This window comes from Amblyomma mixtum, chromosome 2 (genome assembly GCF_055824585.1).
Source record: "Amblyomma mixtum isolate Tamu chromosome 2, ASM5582458v1, whole genome shotgun sequence".
Taxonomy (NCBI): Eukaryota; Metazoa; Arthropoda; class Arachnida; order Ixodida; family Ixodidae; genus Amblyomma; species Amblyomma mixtum.
In genome coordinates, this window is record NC_143013.1 from 182,208,281 (window position 1) to 182,220,022 (window position 11,742).

Consider the following 11,742-nt stretch of genomic DNA (forward strand, 5'->3'; position numbering starts at 1 on the left):
TGATGATCTGGCCCTTCATCGACCGTGGTCTCCTCTTCACAGCCATCGGGCCAGCGACCGTCTTCACAAAATGCGCTGGTGAAGGAGAGTCCATTGTAAGCCTTCAGGGTTACAATGCTACGGAAATTACTTACTTTCCACTGCGTACCAGGAGCCAAACGACTAGGCGCTTCATGCCTCAAGCAGCCACTCAATCAATACAGCGAATAGCAACGGCAGGGAACTGCAGATCTCTACATGATGTCTTAAGGAACGCTATGGATTTATTTTGCAAAAGGTTCCTGCAGCGCCACCTAGGCATGGTTCTCGCAATGGCAATAGCTTCCGCTATCGTGACCTTGATTCTTCCCTTGGCGATTGCAATGTCTCAATGTTATCTCACTCCCAGAATCCCTACAGCTGCCTTGGAGAGTAAAAAAGCTCGTAATATTTTGTCTGAACTGTGGAAGGGGACTGAACTGTCACGTGGAAGTGTGCTTGTATCGTCTGCAGGCGATGCCAACGCCTTGACATCCTCTCAAGAAACGAAATCTGCTGCCGAAAGCGCCAATTCCCGAGAAGGGCGAGGTCGAGGAGAGTGCAGCAGTTACATGTTCATGCTGAGCAAGCCCTGGAGAGAGCGTCTTCGGGAGATATATACAGAAGAAGGAGTTGACATCTACGATGCCTTATACAGGACATCAACATCGGACGAGGAAGATTCTTCATTTACCTCGACTGAGAGCACTACAGCGACGAGTACGTACACATCGTCAAGTACGCTAACTAATACAACCAGCCGTTGCTCAAAACATATCGAAGAAAAAGCGCTGCTACATCGATCGGCGCCAAACCCAAACGTAGTTGTAATTAACCCGGCTCTCGCAAGAAGAAGGCGCATCAGAGCTGCGCTCGTCGACGAACAGTTCCCTAGACGAATACCCAAGACGGTCAATCTTCGGTTACCCATCGCTGGAAAAGCCGCTCGCAAGAGTTCTCTTGATACAATCCATGAGGAACCGGAGAACTCTAAAAACTGCGGCCAATCAATTATGACGCCACCTACTATAGACAGTTCTGAGTGGTGCCTGTCAAGAATTGTTCCGCGGCGCGAAAGGCTACTTCACTCGCAGGTTCGCACGAGCGAGCGAGAATCAGTGCATTCGAAGCGCCCAGGAAAGGTCACCTTCAGCGATGATGTGAAGGACTTTGACGCCATGGACGACATGCCCGTTCCGTATCACACGTATCCTCTGACTGCGTGCATTCATAGATATGACGGCTCACCATGCCCTTGTGGAGGATCGGATGAGGTTTATCATTAGGCGCCCCCATGTTTTGAGCGTAATATGCCAAAGCAACATAAAGTTCTGGTTATTTTCCTGTAGTCATTTGTGCCTTGATTCGCCTAGTGAAATTAACCATAGCCCTGAGAAGGTGACCTAGACCACACCGACGCTCTCACTAGCGTTTCATGATAGATTACTGAATTGATTTATTGAGGTTTAACGTCCTAAAACGTCTCAAGCTATGAGAGGCGCAGTAGTGAGGAGTTGGAAAATTTCGACCACCGGGGGTTCTTTAACGTGCTCTGACATCGCACTGACAGAATTTCGTGCAGTGACAGAATTTCACCTCTATTGAAATCCGGCTGCCGGGGCCGTGATTGAATTCGCGGCTTTCGGGTCAGGAGCCGAGCGCCATAACCACTGACTCACCACTGCGGCAGAATTTTGAGTTAACAATGTTCTTCGTACGTCTGATATACATGAATAGAAATACTTATAATACCATCTTGTCCTGAAAACTTGGTACTCTTGCATTCATGAGAAATTATTACATACTTTTCGTATAATTATAGTTTTCTGAAGTGGTAATCATGAAAATAAGCTAATAGTAAACTCAATACTATGAGTCTTGACAGGCAGAATCCAAAGATATAGAGAGTTTTCAATAGGTATAGTCGGAGACAAATTCCCTCGACCACGAGCTCGGTAAATCAAGTCGATAGCTCTGTTAGCTGCCGGCTAGAAACGACACTTTTTGAGATCAAAGAACAGTATTTTTACTTTCCCCTTCACAAGTTGGGTCTCTAGCCAGTGGATGATAACGGTCTTCGTTGATGAAGCACGCGGTCCAGTGACTATTGTCCCTGACAGTACTCTCCGTTCGTGGTGGTCAATAACCGACCTTAAGTTCCTATCTCAGTTTCTGCAGGTTGGACACCAAGTTCGATTTTTAGCCACGGTTGAAGGGGAATGGAAAGTTATGCTGGACTTGCTGATCAACCGTGACAAGCACAGTCGGCCGGGAAATCTGGCATTTTGATGGGTAACTGAAGAGGCCTAGCATCAGGGCTGCCGTGCGCTCTTCGTAAAACGCTACTATCGAAATTTATTTCTCTGGGCTTCCTGGATGGGAAAAGCATATTGATCTTCTTACTGCTACACTCTTCAAGCGCCAGCTGATCGGTCTATATGTGGAGAGCTAAAATCAGGTGAAAAAAACTGCCAGTAGAATACTAATGAAATAGATCAGAAATTGCAGGCACCCTCAGGTAAAAAATGCGCCTTAACAATACCATTTAGGGTAAGGTATCAAATAACCATATCTTTCATCTAATTTTATCTCCCACTTTAACAGTGAAGTTGAGAAATATGCTCAAAATTTAGGACAGTTCAGCAAGCTTAAAAAAATTACCGTGCTCTGTTAAGCGACAGGAATAGATCAGCGTTGGTTCTAGAGCAAACTGAGTTTAATGGTACCCAAGCCCAGAGAAGAAATAGAAATGGGCGGCGCACAACAGGCAGACTGTTCTGGGTTAACCGAGGCCAGTCAGCTGAACGCAAACGCCGCTGATTGCGAACATGATGATGATACTTACTTTGCCGACTGGGGCTGCTATTGAAAGTGCAATCCCGAATAAAAAGAAACAAAAATTACCCACGACTAGTGAGAAGAAATCACACTGTTCGGCGCTGCGGTTCATGAACAAACCAATAACAACGGTGCCGAGGCGTTCCGATGTCTTCAGCATTGGAAAGGCCGGCTGAAAGCAATCACTGTGATAGCTCACTGCTTCCCAAGCGTCGCAGTGTCGCTGAATTGACCGTGGCATTGGCAGTTGCGCATGATTGTGCACAATGGTTTCTGTTTTCTCTCAGACGTCGGATGCAGCGTTATCTGCGTTCTATTACGTGGTTCATGCCAAGGAGCAGACAAGTTGCCAGGGGCGAAGCGGCGTCTACTGCCATATGTTCGTCGGTGCGTGGCTGGTCGAGATAAGCCCACGCGCAGGTTGCGGCGCACGCCTTTTATTAGTTTTGGGCGCCTTTGCATTGCGATATGCCGGTCACCACACTCTTATTTTTCAGGTATATTCTGAGGCATTACTTTTTATTTTTAATCCTGTTATCGCCCAGCCCGGATACGGCGAACAAATCACCAGGGGTCCGATTCTCGATATTCGCCAATCCGCCATGAGCGGGGCGTACCCGTGACGTGTGAATTGGGGCGGTGCGAAAATTCGTAACAGCAGAATAGAATGACGACATTGAAGAATAAAGAAAAAAGTATGACAAAAAAATAAACAGTGTCGTCTGCTACTTGGCGCCAAGTACAAAAAACACCGCCGAGTTGCGGCGCGAAGGTGAGTTAGCACAGTAGCCATAGCGCCGTAGTGATGGACGGTGAAATGCGTTGCGGCGGCGGTCTCGGCGTACTCGCCGCACACATTAGCTGAGTGATGGTGCTGAATGCGACGCTAAAGACCCTGTGGCCGGTCGTCACGGAAATAAGACCGACCGCATAAGCGACCGCTTATTGCCCGAAGCCATCGCGCAGCGTGTCGCGTCTCCGTACTTGTGAGATGCGATCAGCGTCACGGGGAGAGGAATTGGCGGAGAAACGGCTGGCTCTCGATCGTAACCTGAACGCGTCAGTGGCGTTGGAAAGCTTTACCTCACCGTGTCACTTCTTTAGGTGCATAGAACTTAACGCTACCCTTGGTTACGTTTGCAAGCGGCCGCGCACGAAACGCGACTGCGAATCGCGTCAAGTGCAACGCTATGAGCGCGTACTTCTTATTATCAAAAGCGTAAAATGCGAGAGCAAAATAGGGAGATATTGTTTCCCGCCAGTACTTAAAGAAAAACAGACACAGCTAAAAGTCCACTGTCAACAGAAGCATGTATTTCACAGTGTTGGCGTTTCACTTAATCTGAATAGGACATCAAACTCATCTTTTGCTTTGTGAACATTAACTAAGTCTTCCTGCAAGCAGATTCACGGACTTTATATAAAAGCACCTCATGAATGCATGGCGTAGAGTGGCAGGTACATTATTTCATTCAAACAAAAAAAGGCTCTCGATAATGCTATTTAATTTCAATGTTTGAAAAGGCCCTCAATCTCTTTAATTCTGTCTAACAATGAGCACACAGCACTTACCAAGGGAATATAGGCAGCTACACCACTCGTGTGATGCAAGTACGCACCAAAATGTGAGAGGTGAAACAAAATTTGTCATGCCCATCCCTGCAATTCCTTTGCTGTAGGACAACAGTAATGCATCTACAGCAGCACCAGGCAGCTCCTTTCAATGCAGCAAGATTCCTTGTAAGAGGTCCACGTGTGATGTCAAGAGAGGTGAAGTCGGCTGGAAAAAGATATCTTCACATATGCTACTCAACATTGGGGAGTGGGACGAATATAGAAGAGGATAGTGAAAGTGGAGGGTGATGCCACATTACAAGCAGCTAATGCAGTGTGCAAGACACTTGCTTTATTTGCTTCATGCAAGTTATTGGTTTGGTTTATTGGGGTTTGATGTCCCAAAGCAACTCAGGCTATGAGGGACGCCGTTGTGAAGGGCTCCGGAAATTTCGGCCACCTGGGGTTCTTTAACGTGAATGCAAGTTATTATCATAGGATGCGCGTATTATCTAGTGCACATGTCATATTAAGCCTGAACATGCCTCGGTGTCAGGTCAAGGAGCTGAAGGAGAATAAAAACAATGGTGAGTTAAGAAGGAAGAACAGCAACACAACAAGAAAAGCACAAGCATGGACAGCAGAAAGATAACACACAAAGGCGGCAAGAAATGCAAGGCTAACATGGCCCACAGTATTTGAGGGAGGCAGCATCACAGACAAGCAGTGGTATTCTGGCAGAAGGTCCATTAATGCAGCATGATAACACTGGATGATGTGGATTGGTTTTGGCAAGCCATGTGCACTCCACGAGCAATCTACAAGAGGCCTCAGTCATGTTTCTAGCCTGATGTGCAAGTGCATGACTTTCCCTCTGTGCAAACTCCTGACCACATACATATCAGGGCCATTGTTGGTTCTCTTTGAATGGTGAATCACAATGCCGTTAGGCAACATTTACACCATACACTGATGCAATAAAGACCCTGTGATGCCACTATTGTGCACTACAGGAGAGTAATGCTCAATGAAATGCGTTCACTCTCAAAGTACTTTACTGTGAACTAAAATAGACAACCCTCTATGTACACTCAAAATATGACATCTACAGCTCAGTGAAGGGCACCATACCAGATGTAGGTGCTGAAATGTCGGCAAATGTCTGAAAGGACACTGTGGACCAATCGAAGTTGCTCTGCAAAAGTAGATTACCACATTCCAATAACAAAGGGCCTACCTGTACAGAGAACAAAGCTTGTGTACAGCTCAGAGATTATTTGTTCAATGAAGCAGTTCAAAATTACTGTGGTGAAGCGCTTTGGCAGGAAGGAGCCCTTGGTTGTTAATAACTTTATTAGTCCCACTTCAGTGGATCAGGTGAGGGTGGCTGAAGGGGTGTTGAACAGGTTGGCGACGGCCCTCAGGCCACTCTAGGTGAGCAGGCACTGTTTGGCTACGGCGACCTTCAAGGCCCAGACCATGATGCATTGCGCAGAGCAGCCTCCCATCGTTCCTGTGATTCCATCCCTTGGAAAGGAGGTTTCGGTTTGTTTGGACAAGCCTGATATGTGCGTTTAAAATCCGCTCTGGTGCCTGAGCATAAGTGACAGGTTGGAGATTTCTCCCTTCTATGTATATATTACACTCCACTGCATGAAAAAAAAAGAACACTTAAAATACCTAGTGGTGTGTGCGCATGGAAGGCAAATTGTTTTTTTTTTAGCATGATTAAGGCAGCTTGAAAAATGGTAAGCAAGTTTGACTCAGAGTTTCCACGAGGAGAGTGTTAAATTAATGAACCGGAACTATTCATCACCATTATAATGATATAACAGGCTGCAAAATGTTGATGAAATTGGAGTCATTGCAAGTGCCTGTGCATAAAATTTAAGCGCCCTGAAAAATTACCGTCTTGTACAGTTTTGCTGGCTAATTTCTCTTTAAGTTCTAGCAGAAGTATGAAACCAAACCAAGTCAGGTGGAAACAGGCTGCTATTCTTTTTTCACACTATAAGAATATTTTTTTTTTCTGACTACCACCAAGTAATATTAATAGTGCTGTACGGTATGTGATGGCATCGCAATTAGTGCTAAGAAGTTATTGGGTGCCATGTGCAACCAGAAAAGAAAGGTACGGAAAGCTTCCACACACCACTGTCAAGGAGAGAGGCTGGGATTCTGCAGAAGACTCAGTGTTATCCAGCCGGCATTGTGTCAAAAAACAAGCTTCACGCGTGGATGTCCGCAATGAAAGTCACTGAAAAGAGGGTTTGTAATCTGAATCAAACGTCAGCACATCTCTGAAACTACTTCACTTTATAAAATAATAGATTTTACGTACAGAAAAACAACCCATGACCCCTGGATCGCCAGCCAGGCACGCTACCAACTAGGCCGTGCAGGCACATTGACTTTACTGAGGTACAAAGTGGGAGGGAGTGATGCGCGGGTGCTGTTGGCTTAATTTGAAGCCTAGCATTGTAATTACTGCAGTGAACTAGAGATGTGCCAATTAGTGAGAAACTAATTACAATAATACTACGTAGGTGAACTGCAGTGTGGAAGAGTTCAAAGACAAGAGTTGGGAACCTGTGTTGAGGCAACTGTGATAAATGTGTGAACACGAATGAAGAACAGTGACTGTGTGTGTGAAGAGAAACCGCTGCAGGGAACCATAAACACTGTTGTGTGATACCCATGAATGCTGAGCTTAAGTGTGCCCCTACATTTTTGTGGAGCGAGACAAGTTGCATTGCCTCTTAGGTGTTGCAATTTGCTCAAAAAGGTGAGGTGTCTTTTACATGCAGAGTGAAAAGTTTGTGGAAGCCATTATTGGCAAAATAGTTTATTTCCATCACTGAACTTCATGCATCCTAGAATTCATTATGCAGCCTAACTGCGAATCATTACCTAGTGCAACAATACACATTGACGAATGTGTCTCGTCTACACAGATAAGAATTTTTTTGGGACAGGCCCGTCTTTCATAACCGTTTGACAGTGGTATACATGCGCATTAGTGTTGCCTAGTTCGCAAACATAAGTAGCTAGCAGTCGCCTTTGCTAAACAGAAAAATGGCAGCACGTACACTGATATGGTCCAGTCACACTAAGGGTTAAGGGGGTGAGCAGGTTGTCTCGGATTTTTCATAAAATGACCAAACAGCATCCCCAATTTGCATGAAGAAAAACGCAAGGGAACATGTCAATGAAAATGGGATCTAACAGAGTTTCACTAGGAGGAAAGGAGGGCAGTGATCTTCCAATGCATGCATTCAAGGTTGATGGCCTAACAAAGAAAAAGAACACAGACCACAAATCCTGGAAAGAGAAAAAGATCCCAAACCTGGGAAGACCGCCTGAGTAACCCAGAAAGATCAACAATGTTTACTACTACTACTACGACTATTATGATCCATTTCCAGTAGAATTATTGAACCAGATCATGCCCTTCCAGCTACAAAATGCCATTTGGAGCTTTATTATTGAAACACAAATCACGTGCAGCTGCATAATTTATACCTCCATTTACCTTCAACTGAATTAATGTACAATTTCTAGGTTTTCGTCACATGTACAAATTTGAGCTAGAAGATGGGAATGGGTAGACGTGTGAAGACGCTGGCCAGGCCTTGCATTTTCATCTGGGAAGATGACCATGAAACAATTACGCGACTTCTCCTTCAGGAAAAATAGTTCACTGCTGTATAACTACAAGCAGCATGTGAAAGAGGCAGTCGAAAGCAAGCACACAGGGGCAACCAGATGCCATGAGGCAAAGCATGTTGCGATCTTATCACACAAAGAGTGCCACACAAGGCATGTTGCACCCTGAAGAACAGATGTTGTAAATGACTAGAGACACAGCGACCATGCTGTATGTTGAGTATGTTGTGGACTGCTGGCTCTCAACAAACACCAAAGCAAACAGAAAAGCACTGATGAACGCATGTGCAGTGAACACCCTGGTGCTAGAAGGAAAACATTTTGGTGGCTTCCTGTCTTTCACTGAACTTAAGCACCAAATAAAATGTGCGTTGTATACAAGCAGAACACATAGCGAGGCACCACACGAAGGAAAGCACTTCTTCACAATCACCAAAGCATGTGTTGAAGCACGCACTCAGCAAGTTGGCAGACGGTAGGCTGAAAACACTTGGGACACTTCCTGATTCACAAAAAACTGCAACACCAGACAAAACTGATTTCTACTGTCATGGATACCACCAATATGGCCCAGTTTAAAGAAGAACACCAAAATTATGAAGACTTTACCGGCTTCCTAGCAGTATGCCATCAAGCTTGAAGCAAAGCAAATGTACACTGATTACTTGTGGCATAGCTACACTTGAAAACCGTGACAGTGAGTAGAATTCCTGCACGCAGCTGCTGATCATGCACTTCCGATCTGTCAGACAGAACCCAAATGGTGCTGTGTCCTCCTCCTTGTTGTAGATGTTGGTGCTCCTGCTATTATCACCACTTGCCAGAGGTGTCATGGTGCTGCAGCTGAGTGTGGATGAATATGTTGGGTTGCACAATGCAAGCTGTGGTGACCTTCGCAGAGAACTCTTGATCATGCTGTACCATGGCCTTTGCAGACACCTCAGGAGCCCGGTATGGCCAACCAGCTGGGAAGTGACCAAACATGAATCTGGTATCCTGGCTCCAGAGCACATGAGACCCCATGGTGAGGGTGGTCTGCCACATCTGCATAAGATGCACACCATCACCTGCACACTAATCAATGCTGTGCACTGAAATCTCCCAACGAGCTAGACATTGTGTTCAAAAATAGTCTAGATTTACGTACAAATGTGAAATACGGTCACTGCAAAACCAATCATTAGTTTCAAAACAAATTGTTTCTATATAGCTAGAGGTACTTGATGGCAGATTTCCCAAACTGATGCTCAGAAATAATTACCAGTCTTTTTATACTCAAGAAAACCGCTACAGAATGCACTGCAAAGAAGGGCACATGTTTAACTGTTTATGACTACCTTGAGTTTTTTAGTATATACATGCTTTCGCATTTTGCAATAATCGAAATCTGGCTACCTTGACATTGCGGTCACTGAGAGAAATTCAAAACCACAGAACAACACTGCGTGTCATGCACACCTATCTCCGCTGTCACCTGAAAAGTACAGACATGATTAATTTACATTATTTTCATATGTGGTTCTATTTACACTGTTCTTGCTTGCTGAATAAACTATATATAAATACAATCAGATATAATTAGCCGTACGCAATCTTACTAAAGGCAAACATATTATCCCTTAATGCTTGCCCCAACACACTAAGCGCGTGCTCACCAGTTTGACGATTTCCATGCGGGCAGCACATGAAGAGAGATTGCACACAAACGGGTCATGGATGGATCCCGCTCAGACTTCGAGTGAGCTGGAACCTTCACCGGTAGGAACAACACACCTGTAAATAAAATGTACAAGAGTCATACATGTTTGTTTTTCGTGCGCCCTAAGAGAGATGATTTTTTTCACCCTCCTACGGTCATTTCCACGTGACTGCTGTGTAACTGATGATGTAGCACTGTTATGAAAATATTACCTTGAATAGCAAAATCACTTTTGTGTGCTTCACTAATTATGCTTAAGCCAGGGTATAGTATTCTTTTAGAGTTTCACGCAATTTTTTTTTCCACATTTAAGGAAACGACGCCTTCCAGCTGATTTCACCTATGCTGCCTATCACATTCATCAACTCCAAAAACAAAGCAATCGACCAACGTACTAGCATAGTAGACTTTGTTTTCTCAACTTGAGCCGTGTGCAAAAACTGAAAACAGTATGATGAAAAAAGCAACGCGAAATGCCGAATAAAAATTTCGGATTCGCAGCATGCATGCAAAAGGAATGAGAATGACGTTACACACACACGGATGTCTCGTCGAGAAGCCCGACACATTCCTGGAGTTTGTTGGTCGGCCGCGCGAACACCTGCCGTGTCATCCGCTCATCACGCGCGCAAAGCCCATCCGTTCTGCCACGTTTCACAGCTGGCGATCGCCCCTCAGAGCTCGACAGGTCGGCACTGCTTCTCGCCGCAATGCATCCTTGCATAGCCACCACACCATATGCCTCGTCAGGTGACTGAACAGACGAGCTGTCTAGTCAGAGACAACTCGAAAGCCTCGCGGTGACCTCGAAAGTCGCTCACCTTTCCCACTTCTAGGGTTTAACAAACGACGAATGAATGCAAGGAGCAGCAAATCGCAGCGCCGGCACCGCCATTCGAGCAATTTTCGCGCTTCACTAACCGCACGTACGGATGATTTCTCACTGAGAGCGAAGGGTTTGCAACGGGAGAGCAGTTAGCGCCCCTATGCGGCTGTATGCTTAAGCCTTCACTATTAACGCTCCCAAGGGTTGCTTATTTCAGATGTGCTCTTATAACGCCATACCATTACATTGTGAAATCAAAACAAGACTTTTGTAAGCTTAGTTTTGTCTTGAAATAAATACCCGTTAAAGTGCGGCTACCTAACGCCGTATAAGTCAGCATTTCACTAACTCATTTGCAAGATTCGGTAACCTTTCGCCGAGCGAAATGATGTCGGCGAACTTCAGCCATTTTTTGCAACGGCGGCACAACGTAAACGTGATGAAACGTCATTCTGACATCACTCCAACATGTGTGCCTATCACGTGATTTACGTGATATTGTTCGAACCAATCAGATTTTAGGAAGTTGCCATTTCCGGTGTGCAGCTATTTACTCCAAATTGGCAAGTCGAGCGCAAGTGCTCTCGCGCGGACCGCTTGTAGCTTCTTTTCCCTTCACAATCACATATATGTACCAGCCGGGCACCAAGAATAGCGCTACGAAAATGCATTTTCAATGCCACGTCAAATCTACGTCACCGCGGAAAGTGCACGTGTAACCGACCCTGATTGACACGCCCATTGACGGCGATTGACACTTCTGACAGCCAATCAGAGAGGCAATATGGCGCCGACAGGCGAATGTGAATATCGAGAATCGGCCCCAGCTTATACCATAGATCGATTGCTTTCACCTGCACCTAGACAAAACCAGTTTTGGGGGGACATTTCCCCTTCCTTCGTAAACAACCTACCATTGGAAAGACAAGAGCACTAAAATAGGAACACGGCACTATGTCTTTCCTAAATAAACACAAAAACTCCCAGCTACAAGCACTTCTCATCCTTACATTGTATGGCTGTAGGTAACTTTTTGCTGAAATAAATGTCTAACAAAGGATGAGTTGCTCAAAGATTCATCGGTCGCCCATTAAAGAAAATGCTTGTTAAAAAAAGGAGGAAATACAAGTTTTCGCAGGCG

General features: G+C 45.2%; 1 long non-coding RNA gene across 2 annotated transcripts; it reads right to left on the reverse strand.

The window, feature by feature from the left end:
* Positions 1–7,273: 7,273 nt before the first annotated feature.
* Positions 7,274–10,933, reverse strand: LOC149361756 (uncharacterized). 2 transcript variants are annotated; one of them, XR_016288440.1, is made up of 2 exons: positions 9,732–10,933; positions 7,274–9,120 (listed from the first exon to the last, which is right to left on the reverse strand). It is a non-coding gene; the product is annotated as an uncharacterized LOC149361756 (long non-coding RNA). The 2 variants fall into 2 exon arrangements; XR_016288441.1 differs by having other exon boundaries at positions 7,274–9,143.
* Between the last annotated feature and the right edge of the window lie 809 nt (positions 10,934–11,742).